The sequence below is a fragment of the Podarcis cretensis genome (assembly GCF_951804945.1).
Source record: "Podarcis cretensis genome assembly, chromosome: 1".
NCBI lineage: Eukaryota > Metazoa > Chordata > Lepidosauria > Squamata > Lacertidae > Podarcis > Podarcis cretensis.
In genome coordinates this window covers 111,049,101-111,075,289 of record NC_137170.1, presented here as the reverse complement: position 1 = coordinate 111,075,289, position 26,189 = coordinate 111,049,101, and the positions used below count along the sequence as shown (strand labels likewise).

At 37.9% G+C, this 26,189-nt stretch overlaps 2 protein-coding genes across 12 annotated transcripts in view; one reads left to right on the top strand and one right to left on the bottom strand.

The window, feature by feature from the left end:
* Positions 1-26,189, bottom strand: part of LOC307219871 (uncharacterized protein) — a 418,411-nt gene that overhangs the window by 353,058 nt on the left and 39,164 nt on the right. The window lies entirely within an intron of this gene.
* FIGN (fidgetin, microtubule severing factor) overlaps positions 1-26,189 on the top strand; it is a 129,259-nt gene that overhangs the window by 79,743 nt on the left and 23,327 nt on the right. The window lies entirely within an intron of this gene.

Sequence of the window (26,189 nt, the reverse complement as noted above, 5' to 3'; positions counted from 1 at the left end):
TATGTTTGGCTTTCAGTAGCTGTGTGTCAGTGAGGGTCAGCTTCATGGCAGTGGAAGGAGTATGGGATATAGATAGGCGGGCCGTATGGGAGAGGAGTGTTCAGGAGGGCTATTAGTCCCAGGTCCTTAAATGCAAAGGGGGTCTCAGATTTATATATTTGAAGTTTCTTTCTTTCATTGATATTTCAAAGTTTTGCAACTTGTTTTTTACGCACATCAGACAAAAATGTGACACAATCCTTATTGCTTTTTGTCAATAATGGTTTGTGGTCGGATAAAACAGGTTGGTTCAAACATAACACTAAGCCAAACCATGCCTTGGTCTCAGATAATGTGGCAACTGCAGAATAAGAGGAGACACACTGCATGTATTGGGTCTAGGTTTGGATCCAACCCAATGTACCTGGTATTTATTTATTTTTATTTTGTATGTTCTTTCATCAAATATGTCTAAGTTGTACTTTATTTTTTCCTATAGAAAATTGCAATAAGAGTTAGGAGATAATACCAAAATCTTCCTCCCCAATATAGCTTTTATGAATGCATTTGGTGAGCATATATATTAAAAGGATTTATTCTCTTCTTGTCCACCTGGAGGCATTCTAAAAAAAACAATGTCAAGCATAATAGCTCCATCAGATACTGTACATAATGTATTGGCATAAAACTTTCAAGACAGAAATCCATTTAAAGCACAAGCGTCCTTTTGTGTCTAAGGCTTTCTTTCAGTTACTATATCAATCTGATAATTTGAGAGCAGAATTATATAACACACAAGTGGTGTGCTGTGCAGAAGGTGAGATTTCTATTTGAAGTTTACTTAAATTGATCTATGAAGTTATTTTTAGAAGTTACATTCTCATAACATCTGCATAACCTGTTTAACTCTAATCTGATCTCTCCCCCCCCCCCCCGCCCCACCAAAGCTTTTAAAGGAGTGCTGAGAATTGCTTTAGGGAATAGAGTATTTTTCAAACTAAGATTTATGAATAAAGTTGGGGTCATTGTGTTCCTAGAGAGATTGGCTAAATGCCATAAAGAATGTGTTGAGACTGTTCTTAAGTCTGTCACTCAGCAATCAGAGTGGCTTACTGCTTTCTTATCAGGCATAATGTGATTTTAATAGATTAGTCACACACACACACACACACACACACACACACGTATGACAGCAAGCCAGAATTTAGGTAAAAGTAACAAAAATGCTACACCTGATTATTTATTATATGTTTTATCCAGTTCTTATTTGTATGTTGCAACTCAAAGAGAAATAAAGAAGTATGGCTTCTAATAAGGATGGAAGAGTACCTATGTGCATAAACTAGAAAGAACATTAAAATTATACTTTTTAATTAAAATTACACTTAATATAAAGTAAATACAATCAACTTGCAGCTTTGGTTGGGGTTGTGTTCTGGGGATTGTGCGTAAAGCCAAAACCATGTATAGTCAAAACAACCCTGGAACTTCCTCCACATGAGCACCCTTACCTTTGTGAAGCCAGCATGCCAAATGGGCCTTACCACCTACAATATCTCATGGGGCCACCCAAGATTTCACAAGAGCCTTCCAGAGCCCAGTAAGCAAGCCTGAGAGATTAAAACCTCTTTCTGCACTGGGTTATCCTGCCACGGAAATAGCTTTTAAGCTGTCTGCCTTGTATGCATTTAATTTGTGCGATGTCAGCTGACCAGCCACCAAGCAGGAAAAACTGCAGTTGCGCAAGTTACATGCGTGTAAGATGCAACTCGATGGTATTTTAACCATTTCGAAAACAACCTTTTATTATTTTGTTAACTGCCCTGAGATCTGTGGGTAAAGGGCAGCATATAAACTTAATTTTAAAAAGAAATAAAAATATTACAACTATTCTAAAAATCCTCATACATCCCTGTCATGCACCTGTAAAATATGTGGTGGGGGTGATAAATATTTTAGGCTGGTTAATATTTGCCCACAGCTACCACATACAGTACATGCTTTAGGAGCTCATACCATCATAGCTGGGCTCATAAAAATATGGAAGGGAGGACCAGGACATCCTGATAGTTTCTTAACAATTTTAACATGGGATAAGGCCTGATTTCAGGACTGAAGCAGTCCTGGTCATCCTAATGAATGGTCTTTAAAACTGAAAGTGGGATGGGGGAGTACAACCCTTCTAATCTTACTTTTCTAGCCACTGGACTGACCATTCAGGATGGGTGCTAGACACACTGTATTACTGTGATTTTGTTCCTAGCTGTACGGTTGAATCAACAGAGTAGTATTGGGAGAGTGCTCTTTGGCCCTACGACATTTGTGCTATGAGGTTCAGCAGGGCACTGTTTTTGCCCCAGTGCAGTGAAGGCTGCAAATATTGCACTGCCCCCCCAACTCATTCTGCCCCACCCTTCAACCTGCCTGCCTTCTTTCTTACATCTAGTCCAGAGGATGGACTTCCTGTCAGCTTCCTCCTCCTTGGTGTTGTCCTTGTAGAACTCAGCAGAGAGGATGGGGACAGAACTAGAGGTAGTTGTCTCCCTCTCTCATTGGCTCTGAATGCAGTGGTGGACTGGATGATGGCCAATAAATTGGGTTTGAACATTGGGAAGATGGAGACTCTGTGGGTAGATTGTTTCCATATCTGGAAGATAGGCCAGTTGCCACTTCTGGACAGAGTTGTACTCACCTTGAAGGAGCAGGTGCATAGCATGTCATTTGAAGCCCATTATGTGGAGTGCCTTTTACCACCTTTTTTTGGTACGCTAGCTATGCTGTATCTGAATGAGAATAGTCTGGCTGCTGTTATTAACACATTGGTAACTTCAAGACTGGATTACTGCAGTGTGCTTTACATGCAGCTGCCCTTGGGCCTGGTCTGGAAGCTTCAGCTAGTGATGAATGCAATGGCTAGATGGGTACAGATGGCCAGCAGCACGTGATACCTCTGCTAAAACATATGCACATATGCTACTGAGCCAGGTTCACGTTTCTTATATATACAGTGCCTGGAACAACAGTGCTAAATATCTTAAGGACTGCCTGAGTGTATGTATCCCAGCTCAATTATTCAGATCATCTAAGAGTGCTCTTAGTTGTCTCCTGCATCTTAGAAGCTCAGCTGTCTTCAGTTTGAAGTTGAGCACTTAGTGTTGCTAGGCCAATGTGGTGGAATTCCCTTCCAGAAGATTTGGCAGGCATCTTTGGTGCTAATATCTTTGGAAGACTTTTGATATTGACAGACCTATTCAGTAGTTGTTGTTTCCCCCCCAAGATGAACCAGACGTGATTATTTTGTATTCTTTTAAGGAAAAATGTACACACACATACACTGCTTTGATATATCATGAGTGAGTGATATAAATATAATATTTTATTAATAAATTAAATTCAATAAACTAAACAAGATATGGCATTCAAGAATCGAGAAGACGGTATTTCAAAGCTATCCCCTCTGTTGGACCATTCTCTATCTGTCCCTATCCCCCTAGGTAGCCATGTCAGTTTGCCCTCATGAATGTCCCATGATTCCATGATTCGATTATGGATGAGGGACCTAACCTACATGCATGTTTCCGGGCTATATTCATGGTGTTGGTATTCATGGTGTTGGTATAAAGCCCTGAATAATCGGGGTCCTGAGTATTGATGCAAGTTGCTCTGGGTTTTTGAACTGTTTTTACTTTGGAGCTCCTTCTTGTTTCTGTTCTGAAATTATTGTTGCACTTTTAACTGTTTTACAAATCTGAAGTGATGTTGGAACCACATTTGCTCACAGTGTGATGAAAAGTGGTACAGAAGTATGACAATAAAATTGTGTGTGAAACACTGGTTCCATGTGGGAAATGATTATATGGCTAATTTGATAACAAGTATTGAAAAGTAGTGATGCATGTGTACAGTGTAGCAGCACTCCATCAGTTGCTCAAGGGCATTGCATTGTGGGAAATCATTAAATGGCTTCCACCAGAGCCAAGCAGCTGCTCAGTTCCCCTAGGAAGGCCACAGTGGGTCAGTTGGCAGCACTATTCTGACAACCTACTCAAACCTAGTGTGAAGGCAGATCATGATTTCTCATATACTTGCAGACTGTAAGAAAACTGTTGTTTAGAAGAAATGCTCCTGCTTGTACAAAAATAAATGTTAGCCACTTTCTGCAACAGTGCTTAGCAGGACTCAAAGGAGGGAGAAAAAGAACAATATTTCCCAAACCACAACCTTCTCTTGGGCCTATTGCCCACATAAGTGGGGAAAATAGATGGACAGGAGTACTGGAGACCAACAGCTTCTCAGACTGTTCATTCCTTCAGATGATAAAAGTTTCATTAACTTGCTCCAGGTCTGATGCATTAAACAATTTTCAGGGTGGAGTCTGTTAGTGTTCATCTATGAAGTCTGGTGCTTATCTATGAACTTATTGTGTGTATTCCTTGCTGTGGCATGAATACATATTTGAATATTAATAGTTTTAACAAATGAAGCTAAATTGGTGACCAGTAGACCTGCTTACAATCCAGAGATGATTTGGCTTCTAATTAAAGAAATGAATGTTGGATTTTCCATAGTTTGAGATGCTTCTAATCTATCATTCATTTCGCCAAATGATGAGGCTTTGAGAAAATGAGAATTCAGGCTTCCCATGTGTGCAGAAAGGCACCGCTAGTGGTAACTGTAAGATATGTTTATGTGGTTGCCACCTAGTGGTCAAAAGGCAAAAATGTTTCTTTAGAAAAGTTTGAACTGAGCATGCTTTAAGCCAGGGGTGGGGAACCTTTGGTCCATGATCCAGTCTTGGCGTGCCAGGGGATCCAAGTTGGCCCACCATACTGTTTTCTCCAAACTACGCCAACCTGCCCATCAGCCAATGAGTGTAAAGCTCTGTTGCCTGTGCCACCGTTCTCAGGATGGAACAGGATTGTGCAGCCTAGGCAGAAGGATTTAATTTTCACTCAGCTAATGAGCAGAGTTGGGACAGAAGATTGGGTAGGGCAGGAGACTCATAAAGACTTTTTGCAAGCCTCCTCCCTCTTCCCCTTTAAATCCCTGAGATTGGGTAGTTAAAAGGGAAGAGAAAGGAGGCTTGCAAAAGCCTGGGTGAGTCTCCTGCGTTTCCTTTCACATCTCTGATCTTACTGTAATCATAAAGGGGCAAGGAGATTCACAAAGGCTTTTGCGAGTCTCCCCCGCCCCCACTTCTAATTTAAAATCAGGGGGAAAGGGATTTCAACAGGTGAGCACTGGCTGATAAGGATCTGGCCTGTGGAGCCAAAAAAGTTCCCCGTCCTTGCTCTAGGCCTGTGCTTTTAGGAATGGTTCCAAGATAGGTGCTAGGCTGAGAATGTATAACCAGAAACCGAGAAATTGTGGGGAGGAGGTATTGATTTGTTTATTGCTATGGTATGTATTTTTGTGTTTGTATACTGTAAACTGTCCTATGATCCTCAAATGAAGGGTGGTATAGAAATTTAACCTACATATTTTGTAGTAATGTGAATAAAATCACTCATTGCCACTTGAGGAATTACCATATTTTTCTGTGTATAAGACTAGGTTTTTTCCCTTAAAAATAATGTCAAAAATTTGGAGGCGTCTTATACACGGATAGTAAAATACACAATTTTTTTCTTGAATTGCAGTCCCCCAAAATAGGGGTGTCTTATACATGGGGGTGTCTTATAGATGAAAAATACGGTAGTCCTTACTGCTAGCCAGAGGCATATATGTGGGCAGGTCTCTTTTATTTACTTTTGCAAATAAAATTGTTGTTATGTAGTTTGTAGCTTGTTATTTGAATTTGGACTATACCTACATGATAGTAAAGTCAGCACAGTGTCACTTTTATTGGTAGAAAAACCAAAAACTCGAGTGCAGTTCTTTTTTATATATGTAATTATATATACAAACATAATATGTACCTTACATCAAACCCCAGATAAATCAGGATTCCAAGTGATAATTTACAAGCTCAAATTATGGGCTGTGCTTTGCCTAAAGCGTAGTTTAACTGGCTTAATGTTTAGAGCTGGCATCATCCTAATTGAATGCCAATGACAGAGCAAATATTGTTCCATCTGTGCACTGTTATAGCTAATGACTGAGGGTTTGTGACACTTAAGCAGTGGCTGTCAAGCAGTCTGAAGAGGAAGTAGGAGACAAATGGAAGCCACATCTCATTTGAATTTTCCTGAATTATTCACTCTGCAGAAAGGAACTGTGGGAGAAGAACCTTTTAGCCCCTGTATCTAGCCAAAGCACAGCAAATCACCTTTCCTGCCATGTGAAGGCATTTCTTTTTAAAGGTGGCACACAGCAAAGGAATGGCACCAAAAGGCTGTTAGGATGGTGCTCCCCCACCCACCCACCCACATGGCACTCCTAGGCTCTTTGAGATTTAAGGCAGATCCTGGGTATCTATGTTTTCCTTCTCCACTCTCTCAAAGTACATACATCATTTTATATTGTGATACGCACATGTTGGTATTTGGGGAGGTTCTCTAACTATTCAGTTTAGCAATTTTGAGATGGCCCTTTGGGGCAGAGCTGTTACTGTAGTTTCATTTTCCTTTATGCTGTTTTGTTTGGTAGTTAAGCTTAGGCCCTAGAAGAAGCCTAGCCTTGGCAATAATTCTAACAAGAGTTCTTAACTCTACTTGAGTGCCTAATTGTGGAATTATTATAAAACAACAACAACACTCAGTCTTGGGATTTCAGTGTTTGTTTGAATGAGATCTTTTGGGCTCTGTTTTCAGGAAGGGGCTTTACAGGATCAGGCAGCTTTCTGCTGCATTCAAATAAATGGAGGAGCTCCTGATTTGAGCTTTACAAACTATGTGCAATAAGGAGAAGTGGAGAGGTATGCAAGTATGCATGGACAGAGATGTCCACTGAATGGTTTCTGGTGTAGGATGAAAAAACAATGCAGTAACTATTTTTGCCTACTTGAAATCTCCATGATTTGATTTTTATAGAGTGTGCTTCAAGCTAATGATTTATTTAATTATTCTTATTTATATATTTTCTGAGGTGCTTGGCTTTCCTGTTCTTTGTAGAGTGTGTGAATGGTCTAAAGTCACCTGCTGATTCAATGACAGAGTAGAGATGTGAAGGCTTGGGGGGTGGAGAGGAGGGAATTATCTTTCCCCTCATGTTTTTGTTCTGAGACCTTTCCTTTTCAATATTTTCAATGGAAATTTCTGGAAATTTGAATAACTCCGCTTATGAAAGAGTTTATCTTTTAAATTAGTGAGTACATCACTTTTTGAGGTAAGATATTGTAATATTTGGTTAGCTGCTCTTTAGTTCTTCAGCCACTAGTTATCTCCTTTCCCATCAAATTCCAATTCTGTTTTGTGACTAAATAGCCTTAGTTGCTAGGGTAGATTACCTGTGCTGGGCGATGGGCAGGGGAGAAAAGTCCTATTGATTTTCCTGGACCACTTGGTGGCTTTCATTTCCTTCTGCCACAATATCTCTGGAATTGGGAGACACTGTTTTTAGGTGGCATTGTTCCTTCATGGTAGGTATGCCTCAGAAACTGATTCTCCCTGAATTGAATTTTTGTCAGAAACAAATTATTCCATGGCTTCAAGATTTCTAGAAATTTTATATCTGTGTCTGAGCAGCAGTTGTATCATGTGCAATCCTATATATGTCTACTCAGAAATTGCATTTAATGGGATTTACTCCTAGGTAAATGCAGCCTTATGTTACTATTTTAGAACCATGAATTTTATTGGAATTGTGTTCACTGAAATAAGATTTCAAAGTCAGTCATTGGGATTGGACTACAGATCAGTTGAATAATGCATTTAACAAGTGTATACGTTGTCATTTAAGATAGTGCAGGTTATTTTTAAGATACTCAACTGAAATCATGTTATAGATAAACACATAAATAAAAATAAATATTTGCTAGCTCAAGTACATGTTTCCTGGCTCAAATAATTTATGTTTATTGTTCTCAATAAATAGTATTAACAGAGCTTGACTGTCCTTTTTAAAATATGTCCATGACCATTCCAATGCATGACTTGCTTCAATTAATATCAAGAAACCTGCATATTACATTTATAAATGTTAATTCAGTATTGAAGGATCTTCCTCTAAGATTGCAGTTTGGGTTCTGTTGATACCAGTGCACCCTAAGGGTTTTATGTTGTTTGGGTATTATTAGAGGATAATCAGTCAGGCCCGATAATGTATCTTTGTGTTCTAAAAATATTGAGGCTCTGCAACACTTCATATATTTTCTGTGAGTAATAACACTTCACCTAAGTGCTGCTGGTTACCCATGGAGCTTCTTCTAATAATAACTTGCAAAACAATAATGTGTATGTACTGAAAATTAACATTTCTTTAGTGCATTGCATGATGTTAAAGGACCCCACAGTACCCCACAGTCAGGCTGCTGAGCAGAAGTCACCCAGTGCTGCTTTCTGATATTGATCACAAAATCGTCATAACATGGTGCTCCAGACCTCCAGAACCACTCCAAAAGGACCCCATAGTATCAAAAGATGCAGAGAGATAAAGGAAAAATAAGAGGGTTGCACACCCTTCTCTCTCCTGAGATAAAGGTTATCAGTCAGGGTGCCTGATTGTCCTGGTGCTGAAATAAGGCTTGAAGCTAGATTGAAATGCACTTCAGTTTGTGATATGGAATTGAAGTCTTCTGTTAAAGGGCGGGGAATTAAAATGTCACAGGGCATGCCCAAACTCTTGGGCTTACCAAAACTGCTTAATTGGATCTTGGCCTGATTGCCTAATATTTCTTAAATAAGGTCTCCCTTTACTAGTTCACTTTAGCCCTGTGAACCACTATGTGATCTCTTCTCCAAGGAGATCCATTTTGCAGATTAGCATAATCTAACCCCTACCCCTTCCATGCATGCTCCCTTTCTTCTCAAAGAAGCAGGGGAGCTCAGCAGGTGCAGTTATGCATTTAAGTGCATCAGTATTTTGATATTCTTATAGCACCAACCTTTAAAAGAACAGAAAATTGGTGTATGCCAGCAAAGTAAGTTTATATTGGTATAAAGTTTCGTTGTGCTAGAATTTAGTATGGCTCAGGCCTAGACAATAAGCTCTTTACCATTTCTAAATATTTACAAATATATGTTTAATTGTTTGATTTTAAAATTGTTTTATGCAGCTCATTATTTGGTATAGTAAACTTTATTTTTTTCTGGGAAATTATAAAGATTTTTATATCCCATAAATATAATGCAGGCACAACAGCATAGAGGATTGAGAAATAGCATCTTAACAGTGACACAAATAGAATGAACCCCAAACAAATAGTACTTCTTGCCATCTTTGCCACTGCATGGTGTAGTTATATATTAGGAAGCATTTACAAATCTTTGGGATCTCACATAAGTATTTTAGCAATTCCATGAAAGCTATTAGAACACTCATTATGATCTAAAATGCATAAGTATAAGGCAAAAGTAAAGGACCCCTGGACAGTTAAGTCCAGTCAAAGGCGACTATGGGGTGCGGCGCTCATCTCGCTTTCAGGCCGAGGGAGCCAGCGTTTGTCCACAGACAGCTTTCCAGGTCATGTGGCCAGTATGACTAAACCGCTTCTTGTGCAGTGGAACACCGTGACAGAAGCCAGACCACACGGAAACGTCATTTACCTTTCTGCCACAGCGGTACCTGTTTATCTACTTGCACTGGTGTGCTTTCAAACTGCTAGGTTGGCAGGAGCTGGGACAGAGCAATGGGAGCTCACCCCATCGCGGGGATTCGAACCGCTGCCCTTCAGATCAGCAAACCCAAGGGGCTCAGTGGTTTAGACCACAATGCCACCCGCTCCCTTGCATAAGTATAATAACAAATGAGATACACAGAACTCACTACACACATTATAATGGAAGTGTGGAAAGAAGAAATGCAGGTGATCCTCTTAGTGCTTAGCAAGCTCTTAGTTCTATATCACATAAAGACTCCAGAAAGCACAGGATTTTACCTTAGTTTATTTACAAATAAAATGCCAGTTTAGGTTCTGACTACTTATTTAATAGAATTCTTCTCATTAACAATTGGACAAACTCTTAATTTGGTATGAAAATATACAAAATGCTGTCATTACTGGAAATTGAAAGAGCAAGCACTATTTACTTGGAGGGTTATGATAATATTTGTTTATTTATTTCATTTTGCAGAATAAATTTTTAAAAAGGGATAAAAACTCATAAAATAAATGGCCTTAAGAGAAATGCTGTACTACACCATATTTAAATAATTAGACTTCTGTCTTATTGAATTGCATGTGCTCTGGGTTTAATAGTGATAAAAGCATGAATATTAGTATGATTAGGAAATTATATCATGCCACTGAGTGATTGATTGATAACTGGAGGAAAGCGAACCATAAAGCATGCTGAAAAGGAAGTATATTTTGTGTGCTTAAACCAATTGCACACAAAAAATGGAAAAATGAAAATCGCTACTGCTTACTTTATTTTGTGTATTTCTGAGAAGCTAATAAAAAGAGAAATTAATAAGATATTGGCAGAGAATGTGACCAGGCAACTGCATGACTAGAATTACATCCAGGCTACAAAAAAAGTAGAATACACTAATTACTAATGAAGCAATTTAATGTAGACAGTCTAGGTAAGAACCCCTGTATCTCCTGTAAATTGTAAGAATACCTAGACTATTCTTTTTTTAAAAAAATAATTTTTATTAACCGACCAATCAAATCAAATCACATCACATAAATTCCGAATTACAAAGCCGAATTTTAAATTTTTGTTGAGGGGACCCATATTTCAAGATCCGAAGGGGGATTCTGATCATCTTCTTGCTACTGCGTTAATGTCCAAATCAGTCCAAATAAAGTTCATAATTCTATCCAGTCTTATCTTGCTGTTTCCACATCTCATCTTGTTCGTATCTTTTTTTCTTTTTTTCTTTATGATCTCTTCTGATAATCTCCTTAAGCAGATAAACACCAATTATATCCTGTGTGAATTTTTCCGTTCGTCCAATCCTCGTATCGAGATGGTTTCCATATATCATCACTTTCATAAATAACATCGCTCTTTCCATCATTAAAGAATACCTAGACTATTCTTAAGATGAACATCTCTTATTAAATTATCCAGAAAAATGTTCAAAAGTATGGAGTCAGAAAAATGCCCTTATTATTATTTCTTTCTTCTTTTTTAATGAAACAATTTTATTGATGTTTTTCATTTATGGCCTGTCCCCTAAAGGCTCCTACAACATTTGAAGTCCACAGTGGCAGTCACTAGTGGGGGAATGAAGCTGAAAGACCACCGCAGGATTCCCTATTTCAAAGCTTAACCAATATTCACCATTGACACATCCATTCATCTGTGCTGGGTCATTGGAAATCCTTTCTCTGGTTTTTCCTTCCCCTCAGGGAGCAATGCTTAAAAGAGCAAACCCCTATTGGGAAGAGAGAGAGTTCTCAGCATGGCCAACAGTGCCAGGAATCGAATTAAAGTTGTCCATTTGCAGATGATGGTGTATTGGAGCTCCCAGCATATTGAGCCAATGCCCTCTCTGCTGGTGCTGTGTTTACTTGCAATGCAGTATTGTGGCACCTCAGTTTTATTACTCTTTTTTTTTTTCCTTGACAAAAGTCAGATCTCGATGAATGACAAGTCACTATTAGCATATCCCTGGATATAGAGAGAGAGAGCAAAGAGATTTTATTTTGGTGTCTGGCATGCTTTAACTATGGGTGTGCACAACAGATTAGCACACATTGATATAGCTACAGAGGTAAATAATTACAGAATTTACTTCTGTTGGGTAGTTTAACACTTGTCACTTATTTTGCTATTGCTGACATCTCAGATCTCTATTTTGGCATATATCAAGTTTTGACATGACTAAACCTGCAATTTTGCCTCTCTTCACATGCATTATCTCTTCTCTGTGAGAGGCACTGAGAAGACGTGGGCTGCCATTAAATCTGAAATGCCTGCAGTCAACACCGAGAACGATTCTTTATTTCAATTTGATTTCCTTTGTTACAGGAGACTATCTAGGCAAATCTGTTTTGGGAAGTTTGAAAATTGTCAATGGAGTCTTTTGTAAGAAAGGCTTAAAGAATGTGAACAAGAAAGCATCAGTTTGTTAGCACAAAGGTTGTACTCCTACTTTAGAGACCAGCACATACATTCAGCTCAAACCTTTATGATGACACTGAACTCTGACTAAAATTAAGATACCTCCTGATGCTAACACCACACTCATTGAGAATTGAATCCCACTTATTTTAACACAATTTATTGTCAAACAAGAAAGCTTAGGAGTGCACCTTGATACCCTAGTCCAAAACACAGTGAACATTGCTTCCATTTTTCTTGTATGTGTGACTGAGCTGCGAGTTTATTTAAGGAGCAGAAGAAAACTGCTGCTATCCTGATACAAGGAGAGGAGACGTTGGGGAGAGGTTTGTAGAAAAAAAGGACAGCCTGTACTTATACTGAAGCCAGAAAAGTAATGCCTGCTAGGAACCAGCTGATCCTTTCAGCTACTAGCCCATTGCATCTGCTGCCTGGGAAGAGTTCAAAAACTTATGAAGAGGACTATTTATGGAATGTTTATTTGCTTCTTTAAAAATTACACATTGTAAAATATCAGTGTCAACTAATCTAAGCCCTAGAGACCAAACATGATATAAATCCATAGTGTATACTCAAGCTGCAAATTCTGGATCAAATTCCTAGTTGTTTTTATCTCCTTCCTATACAAAGTACTAGGAATTGTCATGCCAGCCTCATTTACATCTATTTAAAAGAATTAGCACATATACAAATAATGGGCAGCTCTCTACTTTGGGAGAAATGGCTTCCCTAATTTGAGCACTCAAGATACAATATGAGGTCAGGCAGATCGGTCTCCATAAAATAAAATGATTGATAGGAAATGGCTTTATAACTCTGGCCTCAACTTGATAGCATATTGGAAACCAAGGCTAGATAGGTCTGTAAAGTTCAAAGGGAATGTATAATTGGACTTTCACTAGGAAAGAGGGTGCCCAATAACAGCCAACCTTGTAAGGTTAGGTGAAGTCATAGTTTGTAATTACCTGGAGCTGATGCTGTTCTCTTATTTGTCATTTAAAATTCTTAGCTTGTGGGGCACTAGAGCCTTGCTGAGCCTTATATCACTGAAAGCATGGCAAAAGGCAGTTTAATCATTTTAAGAAGAGTATGCTTTGTAAATGATCTTGGAAGTGCTCAGCATTCGATGGAGATTTAGTGAAAAAACATTTCTAGCATGAATGTCTTTCCCTCAAAAATAGTCAAAATATTAAAGAAGCATTCATGCTCAGCAGTAGTTCTCATCCATGAATTTAGGGCATTCCCTCTTTAGCAATCCAGACCTTTTAAAAGAAATGTCATAGCTGGTTATCCTCAACATAAAATAGCCCATCAAAGGTACCTTTGTACAACCTTACCTCTTTAAATATCAGCCCATACCCTCCAACCATTTGTTATATCACGTACCTTTCTGTTCATTCAAGGCTAGCTTTGTGTTTTAATCCTATCTGCAAATAACTGCTCCGTTAGGACTTTTGCTTATACACAATCAACAACTTTATAAATGTTAGAGAATAATAATTCAAATGGCAGAACTGTCAGAACACAACTTAATAATAAATTCATAGGATTTGCATGATGCAAATTTTGAATTTTAGAATTCATCCCCTTCAATAAGCAAGGAATGCATACTTATAGAGATGCAAAAAAATCATGTACCTTTTTAAAAGTGGTTTTGGGATAAATTGTCACTTACAGAAGCTGTTCTAAATTTAAAGTATAATGAGCCTTCCTAAGTAAAAAAAGGAGGGAGGGGGCAAATAAGCAGCTTTTCCCAAGGCATAATGAGTGATGGTTAGCCTGGCAGCAGTCACTCTTAACAAAAATTTAATATTCCGAAGAAAACTCATATGCACTTGGTGAAATTTGAGGCATAGAGTAGCACCACTCTTTAATTTAAAGCTAGGATGATCAGCTGAAGTACAACGGACTGTAAATTCACATCTAGATATGTGAACTCAGATAGGTTCATGCTTGTTACTTTTTGCATTAAATTCTGTAGACAAGAGACTTCCAAAATGCTTACAGTATTTGTTAGAAAATAGATACTGGGTGCCTACATAGATTCCAGCTAATTCACTCTGCTCTAAATCAATTCAAGTAAAACCCTGCAAAATGCAAATAAATAAAATGCCATACATTAAATATAACGCCTTCTTGGTCTTTGATTTCCCAAGTTCCACAAAGTTCCTCCTACAACTTATGCTTGGAATTACAGAACTTTGATGTAAGTGTACAACAAGCTCTGACTCTGAATGAATATATATGTGTATGTGTGAGTGCGTGCGTGCGTGTGTAGGAATGTGTGTGATGAGTTAGATACTGTAATCCTTGTGTATTTTATATATTATATATAAAACAGAAATTTATTCTTGCTTGTGTCCTTCTCCCCCACTCCCCACCCACTGCTTCTTTTCCATTCAATTTTATAGTAGTTCCTTTTTTCTTTTCTCTCCAATCTCGCTTTCTCTGCTTTGGTGCAACTTTGAGATAGAGGGCAATCAAGGTGACACAAATAGAAAGAAAGGAAAAAAGATCCTATAATACAGATATAGAGGACAGCTGCATCTGGTAGATTATGTGATGCTGTTTGAGGGAATCCCATGGCCTACTCCAATTCCTTTAGTGAATTGGATGGTAGGGTTCGTATCATGGAAAGCCCAGCTTTGTACCTTTCTCTGGTTTCATCTTCGCTTAGCAAAGAAATGTATTATAAATAAAATTCTTTCAGCCTGAATCTACCACAGTAATATACACATTCATAGTTTTTCTGGATGAGGTTTATTTGAAGGTGTAATGAATTTTAATTGGCTAAAGTTTGTTCAAGAAATTGCATTTGTTCACTTTCTTAGTATTAACATATTTCTATAGCACCTAAAAGCAAACTAAGCATTTATTATCATGTTTGATAATAATTTTTTACCTTTGTATTGAAAATATTTCACTGATTTATAGCAGATAACTAAGAAGCCTATCTTTCTTTCATTACACACACACAGAGAAAAAAAATACGTATGGGAACTCCCCTCAAAAAACATGATGGTGCATGTTTAGTGGCCACAGAATGCTGTGAGTCAGGAGGAAGTCAGAAAATCAAGGTGAGGAAAGGAAATGGAATGGAATATCCTCAATGAAAACATGACTGGCTAGAACACTGAAGAGAAGCACCTAACACTGCAACAGTTAAATTGCAGGTTCCTTTTGATCATTCTAATGCAGGGATCACCAGCCTTTCTGGACCAGTAGAAACATTTCAAATTTTGAGGGTGCTGGGGGTACCGGACACAAAATAGCTGCGTGGGGGTCAGGGAAGGCAGTTATGACTTACATACCAGACATTGTGATTCTCCAGAGGTTTGACTTCACTCCCGGAGACGCACTCCGTTGTTTCCTGAGGCACAAATAGATGCCAACAGCAACTGCATCACATTTAGCATATCCCTCCCCCATCGGCTAGTTAGAACTTGGACTGAGCCAAGTTTCGTCTCAAAAAGCAATTTTAGTGGGGTAGAAATATTTTCCCAAAATAGAAATATTGAACTGTTTGATCCTATTGCTTTCCCTGCTTGCTGCTACTTCAACACCATTTTTGGTCTTTGCCTGTTTCTGCTTTCTTGTACTAGTCATATTGGTGGTCCTATTCAGTCAGAGATTGTGTTGCATTGAATAGGATGTCTAGCCAAATTTTTACGTGTAATGATATCATTGAGGGAAATTTAACTGTCAGGGGTCCTTTACCTTTACCTTTTTAAGAGGAAGATACACAGATGACTATATAACAAATGACAAATGAAAAGCCTGCTGGATCAGGTCCATGGGCCATCTAGTCTAGCATCCTGTTCTCTCAGGGGCCAACCAGCTGCTTATAGGAGTAATCATTTGTGATTCCAGTCAATTGGCATTCAGAGGCATAGTGCCTCTGACAGTGGAAGCAGAACATAGTGATCGGGGTTAGTAGTTACTGAAAGCCTTTAACATGATTTGTATTGTGTGCAATTAGGCCTCACAAAAATATTTTGATGATATAAACAAACATGACAACATATAAAAACAGAAAAGAACATTTGTATTCATACTGCTTGTGGTGTTTGATGCAGGAACTCAGTGGAGCAATTCTCAGTATTTTATAGTGATATGTTTTTCATACTTGATACTCCTCTCTTTGATATTATAACCCATTTCACAGATTCTGATTTCTTTTCCTCTCATAATGCTTCCATGTCGGAAACATGGGTGAGTTCTCACCAATAGGTAATATTTGGTCAACTTGAGGAGCATATTATGGTGATCTTTGAGAAGAGCCAAAATGAAGAAACTTGAACCCTACAATAACTTTTATTTTGAAAAGATCACATGTACAGTGGTACCTCGGGTTACATACGCTTCAGGTTACAGACTCTGCTAACCCAGAAATATTGCTTCAGGTTAAGAACTTTGCTTCAGGATGAGAACAGAAATCGTGCTTCGGCAGCGCGGCAGCAGCAGGAGGCCCCATTAGCTAAAGTGGTGCTTCAGGTTAAGAACAGTTTCAGGTTAAGTACGGACCTCCTGAACGAATGAAGTACTTAACCCGAGGTACCACTATATTTTAAAAATCAACACAGGTGATGGTACACTGGGACTTTCCTCCATTCATCAGTTAAGTGACCTGTTCACTTGGTGACTTTGGGCCAGTCACCACTTTTTAGCCTAGGAGGAAAGGCAGCCGATAAATGGGTCAATGGGTATTACTCTCAGGTAACTGAGTGTAGGATTGCAGCCTTGCAATTCAAGTGAACTACAAGTTGAGTGGTTTTGTTATCAATAAGCAATTGATACCGGAAAGCATCTGTTTTATTTTGGATAAATACTTTATATAAACCATTTGTAATGCAGTTTAGATGTTTAGGCTATCATTCATACATGATGTAAAGCTCAACACTTTCACACATTAAAAAGTGCAAGGTTATGCCCTCCAAAGCCACTGCAGAATGTTTGAATGGTTGTCTGCAAAATGAATCTTAAGAAGTGAGCCTTGTGGTAATTGAGATTATGCAACAATTTGATAAGAAATCTTTTTTGGGTTTGTGTATAAATTCAGTCCAGATTTAAGAAGCTGGAAGAAAGTTTGATTTGATAGTTATACAAACCCATACATGGGAGTAGGGTTTCTGATTTTGCAGCTTCTTAGGTGAAAATCATATGTACTGCAAAAAATCAGACAGAACTGGCATTATTCTAGCCGCTTCAGTTCTCATAGCCATATTGATTCTGAAAGCTGTAAACAGATATAGAAGTTTATTGGCGCTAATAAATTTAGGATTACTCAAATTTAGAGACTAAGATGAATTTTCAAAAAGTGTTCCAAGAATTGCCCAGTAGTGGAATTCTCCTTAACATTGTATTATGGAGTTCTGTTTCAAGGGAATTTAAAAGTCTATTGTAGTCTTCTTCATTCCAGGGATTCCAATATTTATATATAGTCCTCTTTATAAAACAGAATCCAGCTCCAAAGCTCTCTCAAGCATATTCTTTCTATTTTAAGAAAACAAAATATCTACATCTTTATGAGAACCTGCTCTCCAAACGGTGATCTTAAAAGATTCAAGAATCAGTCTATTCTGTGTTTCCACATTATTATCCACCAGCATAAACATACTTTGCCAAGAACAAATTGGTCTAATGAGGGTCCAGGAGAATTTCTCCATAATGTTAAACTATGCTTTCCACATTTTGAAAAGCAAAAAAGCAGACAGCCCAAGCTGGGGGAAAAGGCACACGGGTGGCAGTGGCTGCGCCCACACTTCTCTTTCCCTGGCTCGGGCTGGCAGTGGCCACGACTTGCAGAGTGCCCAGGCTGCCTGCACTCATGCCCAAGCCCCCCCCCCCCCGAAAAAAACAATTGAATAAATACTCCCAAGTCCCAGAGATTTCCTTTAAAATGTGAAAATCCCCCCGGATGGGCCTGTTGGCCCCCCAAATGAGGACATGTCGGGAATTTCCTGGATGTATGGCAACCCTATGCTAAACCATGTTTTAGGGCTATGGGGATAAGCCACAGCAAGCCTTGGGCTCACATATTTCCCTTCCCTTCCCCTGTGCTCCTACGGTATGATCAGAAACTTCCACTTTAGATTAACCACAGTTTGTTAGGTTTGGACAGTGCAGCAATCTATGGTTAATCAAAAACAGAAGTGAAAGCTTCCAAACTTCTCATTGCTCTGTGAGAGGAAAGGGGATCAAAGTTCATTTAGGGTCATTTTAATAATACAAAACTATGGGTTAGCATTGCATCCAAACAGATAAATGAAAGTACTGGATCTTGTTTGGGATCCCTTCTCTTGTTTCTAATTAGCCAAACACAGTCATTCTCTCTCTTTTTAAGCTTTTTTTTTTCTCCTATGGGCTTAGCATTGTGTCTGCATGGCGTTTCTGGTGATTAAAAACCCTCCATCTCACTAATAGCTATATTTTTATGAATAATATATGCTGGCATGTTACTTTTGAAGTATTACAAGTGTGGCTATTAGGTGCTTAATAACTGCTAGAGGTTGATAGCACTTGAGGTATTGCTCAGTTAATTAAAATTTTAAGTAAATTTTAAGTTTTATTCATTCAGTACAATGGCATGACTATTTCTTAATTATTTGTATTTCTGGGTTTTCTTTTCAGCATGTAACAGGGCTATGCAGAGCTGGTTTAAATGTAAATAAATATTAAGAAATACATGTGTGAAACCTGAATGGCTCAAACTTGCCTTCTGAATGCCTTTTCTCATTCTCCCCCCCACCCTTAATCCTTTGAGTGAATGCTGTTTATCACGCTCTAGGAAAGCTTGACATACTTCTAAAAATTGCAGGGGAAACATTAACTGTAATTTTGCTTAAATATAAAGATTGTGTTCTCAAATATACTTGCGGGGTGGGCAGAGATTGTAGATTATCTTGCAGTAAATCTAACATTGCAGCCACCAATTCCTCGAGCTTAATTATGACACTACTAAATGTGAAAATCTATTCAGTGCTAGGAACACTTTTCACATTACATTCCTGCTAAAGATTGGCTGTTAAGAGCTCATTACTGGTAGTTTTCTAAAGAGTGGTTTATTAAACACTGTTACCTAATAAGCATCTTTGGTGGTGCAAATTGCTGAAAACAGTAATGAGTCTGATTAGACTTCATTTCAATTACGACAGCTTGTCTAGCAGGCAGAGGAAAAAAAACCTCTTTTCCTTGAGGCTTTGGAATCTGGCTATAAGACATTACATGGTTTAAAAAGAAAATGCTACCTCTGTGTTTCTTTTCCACAGTTCAGTAATGAATAGAAAATTGTCTAAGAAGCTGTCCAACTGACACTGGAAACAAGAGGGACAGAAACATGTATATAATGCTGTTTGCTTGAAATCTGCAATGCCTCCTCCATACACATGCTTGTTTGTGTATAAGGTTCCTAAAAGCATTCTTCTACATCTTTTATTTCAAAGTAAAGGTCTAAATGAAATAATAGCTCTTTGCTCTTAAAATGATTTGTAAAATTTATGTATTCCTCTAATTAGCATACTCCACATCTCAATTGTTTTGTCTGCAAATCTTTTATCCAGCTATTGAGGTTTTCTGATTACCAAGGCAATTGGAAGCATTCAACTTTTAAAACCAGCATTCTTGCAAATTATTTTAAAATGCCCAAGCTGATTATAATGTTTAAGTGAATATTCATTCACTTCTAAGCTTAACTTGGGTGTAAAATGTGTTAACTGTATTTAATGACTGTCTCTCTATTAAATCATGCCTTGAACATTATTACCGAAAATAGGGTGGGGAGGCGGGGTTGGGGGGGGAGGAGATTGGTTAATGTATAAGTCCTTAAGTGATTAGCTGTCACTGCTGCTGTTTAGCTGCTGTGGCAAGATTTTAATGAATCTATGTGAAGTGAATAGAAGCCCTTGTTTTTATGATGTCTGAGATCTGTGGATGCTTTTTATACTACTGTTTTGTGTAAAACTGGGGAGAAAAGCATGATAAAAAGATTAAAAGACTATTGCAAACAGTAATGAGAGTTTAATGTAGTTGAATTTGCTGCAGTATAGATAGTAAGTGCATGAAAGACCAACTATTACTGCATCAAATGTTACAACTCACGGCTTAAAAGGCCATATAGCACTATATAATAAACATCATCATGTCCTGTTTAACACATGCTTAAAGCAATTTTGATTGGCTAACCTTACTTAGATAATGCTTACCTGCCATGAGAGGAAAATAATACCCATGGGAAGAGAATAATGTGAATAGGAAGGTATCACTATTAGCAAAGCAACCCTTCATGTGTTTATTATATTGAAAATCAATTTTCAGGCCATTTTTCTTTGTTAAAAATATCAGAGTTAATGCAATAATTTGGTTTGATTATCTATTTTATTAAATGGTATTTGCAAGTCAAATGTATACTCCTTTATTAATAATGACTTTTGCAAGTTATTAAATCAGATAGCAGAATGCTAGAAATGCTTGCTCACATTGCTTAATGGTCATTCATAGACAGATCAACTAGCATTTATTTATCTGCTAGTTTTGAGAGTGCAATTGGCCGACCTTGAATGCTATAATTTGCAGAACGTATTTAGACAGTTTTATCATTGTGTATCATTCGTATAAGCAAAACTATGATAGTGATTTGCTTTAATACAATCAGCATAGTATATACAGTTCTGGATATGATTATTCATTGATTATCTCTGTCGTTTGGTTTGAGAATATTGGAGCTACTAAAATGGGAGGAAGGAAAAATGAATGCTAAGTTTTGGAAAACAAATGTAGTTTTCTCTGAAGTAGAGCTGGGTTCTTTAAACCTTACAAGTGTCTTAATTTCCCACCCCTTCAAAGGGATAGTCCAGATTTTAGTCGGTCACTCACTCTGTGCCTTCCTCCAGAGAAAGCTCCTGCTGTGAAATGTAATTTGCTTCTATTAATTGGGGGACAGGGAACACACAGGAGAAGTTAGTTTTTAAGGGCATTATGAATAACCTATACAGACTATCAGTGGCTCCCTTTTAAAAATAGGGTTGTTGGAGGAAGAGTTGACTAGAGTTAACCATTTTCACTTTTTTTATTATTTTACTAGCATAATGGCTATGTGCATTTGGATGTCAAAATAAGCCAGGGTTTATTGTGATGCGAACAAGTTGCCTTGCGCCATATATACTCCCCCTGCCTACTTATTGTCCAGCAAAGCTGTGAGGTGATCAGAAGCTTTCATTTCTATTTTTGATTAACCACAGTTTAGCATTACTGTGCTTTATCAGAACCATGTTATTAGTCTTAAATAATTTGTTGGAACAAGTGATTTCATAAGATTAAAAACAGTCTCTACCAAAACAAAATAAAAAAATTCCTTCCAGTATGCACACGAAAGCTCATACCAAGAACTAACTTAGTTGGTCTTTAAGGTGCTACTGGAAAGAATTTTTTTATTTTGTTTTGACTATGGCAGACCAACACGGCTACCTATCTGTAACAGTCTCTACCAAGTTTGAACTAAATATAGTTAATCTGAAACAGAAGTAAAAGCTTCCACACTGAGAGAAGGGGGCAACACAAATTTGAGGCTCACTGTGGCTTCCCATCATAATAAACCATGGTTTGCTGTGATATGCAAAATCAGCCATTTTATAATTTCAAAACTCAAAACAGTAACATTCCAGTTGAAATAAATAAATAAATAAAATGCCACAACACTTGCCCTAATGCATCAGCATTCAAATAATGAGCTATTTCACATTTTTAAATATTTTATTTCAAGACCTTTAATTGGATGAGCAAGGAAGGAAGCTTGTTGATGGACTACATAACTCAGAGGTGTAAGCAGAGAAAATGTTAATCTTACCCTGGTGTTCCAATGCTTCAGTTTGTTTAGTCATCGTTTTGCCACTAATCATGTTTCTCTGCGGTAGAGAGAGGATACATTGCAAGAAGAAAAGGAGACAGGCTTTGCAAACAGCCACATCAAGGGAATCAATCCATTTTTAGCCTGTGTTTTGCCCTTACATAAATTAGGTTTGTGGCCTGTCATCAGATTAGTTGGTGCAACACTGAATGTTTGATGTAAATAGCACATGTTGTTGTTGTTGTTGTTGTTGTTGTTGTTGTTGTTGTTGTTGTTGTTGTTATGCCACCCATCTGACTGGGTTGCGCCAGCCAGTCATTTATTTGCAAGATTATGTACTTATTTTCTAACTCTGGTACACCAATTTTATGATCAAGAAAATTGTGTTTCATTTTTGTACAAAACCAAAGAAAGTGTGAGACCACTGACGCTCCTATGAGCAGAAGCAAGTATCAGAAGCCACCTCTTTCCTGACTAAACTCTTAAGGGATGTGTTATGTGCAACTTCTGTGTGACAATGGAAAAAGAGACAGTAGTTTGGGAATTCTGTGTGTATGTATATGTAAGACTGCAGTTGCTGCTAAGAGTAGTCTGCTGTTAATCCTCAGCCACGTCAGTAGCATGCTAAAGCAGTTTATCATTATATGTTGTCTTGTATATAAGAAACAACACTAAACCCAGCAAAACTCATTTCATATGTAGCTTTCTTTCCCTCCACGGCATTCAGATCAAAGTTATTTTCTTCAAGTTGAACTAAAAAGGTCCCGGGAGTGAAGGACATTGAATTAATGCACCATGTCACCCCGTCATGGCTATAGATTCCCCCCCCCACCCCGCAAGTCTGAAATGCAACAGCTTGTACAATTGCATTAAAAATTAATGTGTAGATTGCCAAAGTAAGTAAAATGCATAAACTAACTTCTTTTTTCTTTTCTTTTCTTTTTGCAAAGTCTGACTATGTTTTGCAGTCAACTTAAGAAGGATCTCCTCCCCAAGGATAGTATCCACTTCTAAATATACATATAATGCATTTACTCTCCTTTAGCTTATTAGCACAGAGGTACTCTGATCTCAATAAAAGTAACTGCATAACTTGATTAGATAGGTGGGTGCTAAACTGGGATATGCAATGGCATTAGGAATGGGAAATTGAGAGGAATATGTCATTTATTTTAGATGAAGGTACTAAATCTGCATGGTGACCCGTATTAGTTCAAGATTGACCATTTATTTCAAACTTTCCAAAATTGATCTTTGCTTTCATATGCTTAAAAAGAACAGGACTGCGCAGAGAGGTCTCTTTGATTAACCCAACTGTATCTGTAAAATACATATTTTTGTGTTCATAAAGGATGAATCTTAAGGATTAAAAGTAGGCAATTGGCATTCATAATTTTGTTTTGCTATTTTAAAGAAGGAAGGCTATTTCTTGAAGCAACACAATTTGACAGATGAAAAATGTTACTGATTTAACCTTAAGACTAAGGTTAATGGCGACTGTGTTTATATCTATACTCTTCAGAAAAATATATATACAATAATGCACAGCCTTCTCCAGTGCTTTTTTTCTGGAGGGACGCAGGGGTATGCATACCCCTAAACATTTTGTGCATCTTTGTACTTTTGTCAATTTACTGTATTTATTTTTCCCGATTTGAACTATAAAATGGTGATATGGTTGAGTCAAAATGCGAGTACCACTAAACATTTTTATTTTTATTTTTAGAAAAAAAGCACTGGCTATACTCCACAGATCTGTGAACAGAGCAATAGGAGCATATCTGCTTTCCCAATTGTAATAAATAAATTGTCAGTAGAGGGTGTGCTTATTTTTTGTATCCCTCCCCTATTAGGGAGAAGATACAGGATGTGCAAATAGAGTAGCTTCCTGCTAAATGAATGCTAGATCTAGCATAGGATCAGGGAGAATGTTGGCTAGCAATCTGATCTGCTTTTTGCATTCATGGAAAATGCATCCTCCCGTTGATTAGAAAATATTAAGATTCACTGTCACTTAAAGCTGAGCACACCATTGATCTGAATCAACAATGGTCATTCAATATTCATACCAGTATTTATCCTTATTTATTTCCCTCTTTAAATGTCTCCCTTTTATTTACGTAAGTATGAGAATGTTGATGGTGACAAACAAGAATGTTTGTAACATGTGGTATGTGGTCTTTATGAGTCACAGAATGCTATTAATGCGTAAATGTGAAATGAGTGTGTCTAGTACACTGCAGGAGGGAGGACTTAAATAGATTTCCAAACCCATCTCCCTAATTAGCTGTTAAAAATCAAGGTATTTTGTGTTTCACCTATAGCTGTGTGTGCTTTAGTTGTGCATGCTTGCTTGCAAGAGCAATAACTCCAAGAGAAAAAAATAACAGTCAAATCTTAGAAATTTACTTCAGATAGAAATTATGTGTTTCTTCATTACTATCCAGATAAAATCTCTGGTTGCAATCCTTTGCAGAGTTTTACATAAAAATAAGTCCAATTTAACTCAGTGGACTTAACTCCAGGGATGCAAACAGGATTTCCTAGGTCTGGTACGTTATATGTGGATTGCCGCCCCACCCCATAATCTATTCTCAATAAGTGCTGTTTATGTTATTATGTTGTTGTTGTTGTTGTTGTTGTTGTTGTTAATGTGTTGGGGGCTGCCCAGAGTGGCTGGGGAAACCCAGCTAGATGGGCGGGGTATGTATACATACATACATACATACATACATACATACCTCACAGGGATGTTAGACTTACTTGATTTCTTCTTACCCTTCACCATAACGTCCCTTGTCGGGTTACAGTAATATAAAATTCCTTATTAAAAACAGGTTAAAAACAAATTACAGTTACAGAAATAGGGTGGATCCTAATGCAAATCCTAAAAGTGGGAGCAGGGAGGATAGTGTGCACAACCTTGAGCTCCTGAGTAGAAAACAAAGATACAAATATATAATATCAGTCACAGCAGCCCCCTTCTTTTAGCTGCAACTCTTCATAGTCCTGATATTTACAAAGACAGACAGACAGACAGAGAGAGCGCAAGCCAAACCTGAGAAATAATCAACAAGCAAAAAATACTCTTGAGTACGTGTGGATTCACAACTTTGATGGCTGTACTACCAACTCTCAGCCTACCTAGTTGTGAACATAAAAGAGGGAAAACAATACACAGAGATATAATCTCCTGGGAGTAAAATCCACAATATGCAACAAATATGTGCACTTTCAGAACTCTCAGCAAAGCTCATATAAACAGAAAAGCATTCTTGTGGTAAAGTACAGTCTACCTGCAGCCATAAGGTGCTTGCTGATTCATTATATATTTTTGCTTCTGGTTATTGTATACAGTACCGGTAAATAACAGCTCAATGATGGCAAACAGACCAGTAACGGCTGGGTGGGGGACATAAAAAACCAAGAACAGGGGTTGCAATTGCTCGTCCTTCCTTCCTTCCTTCCTTCCTTCCTTCCTTCCTTCCTTCCTTCCTTCCCTCCCTCCCTCCCTCCCTCCTTCCTTGACAGGAAGAAAGCCTAATTTATGTCAAGGGTTTTTAGTAGAACATATGGAAACCACCCAGTTGTTTTATTCTGTAAAGGCAGTACACTTGGGCAGAGAATGAAATAATTTGGACACCAAGGAAATTGTTTAAACAAACACACCCTAACATCCTTCTCTATCTAGCGCCAGCAACAATGATCCACTCCTGCTTTTTCTGCTCCTCTGAAAGGGCAACCCCACTGATACCCAGGTGGGAGTGGTCTGCATTTCTTTCTCTGATAGCCTAGCAACAGTGATTAAGTGATTAAGCGTCCTTAGCAATGGCACAGAAGCCTTCAAAGTGCCTCTGCATTTCATGCTCTAACTTTCTTCAGAAATGTCTGATGACTTACTTTTTTTAAAAAAAGAAAGAAAGCCAAGACTCTGGAGTCCCTTCTGGGTCAGAACCTGGCACATGCATAGCCCCTGTGATCCCTTGTTAGTGGTCCTGTTTAATTCTGTGTAAGCATACCATAAGTCACACCTCCCCCTTGTTTTTCTGTCTGTCATATGTTCAATTTATGTACACAGAGAGTGTGTGCATATGTTATGTTAAATATCAGAAACTTCTTTAATGTTGTTTTGTTTATATTCTGATAAAAAAATCAGAATGTCCAAATATTTGCTAAAGTGAAATAACTAGAAATCATCATCATCATCATCATCATCATCATCATCAATAATGTATGCTACCTTCTCTCACATT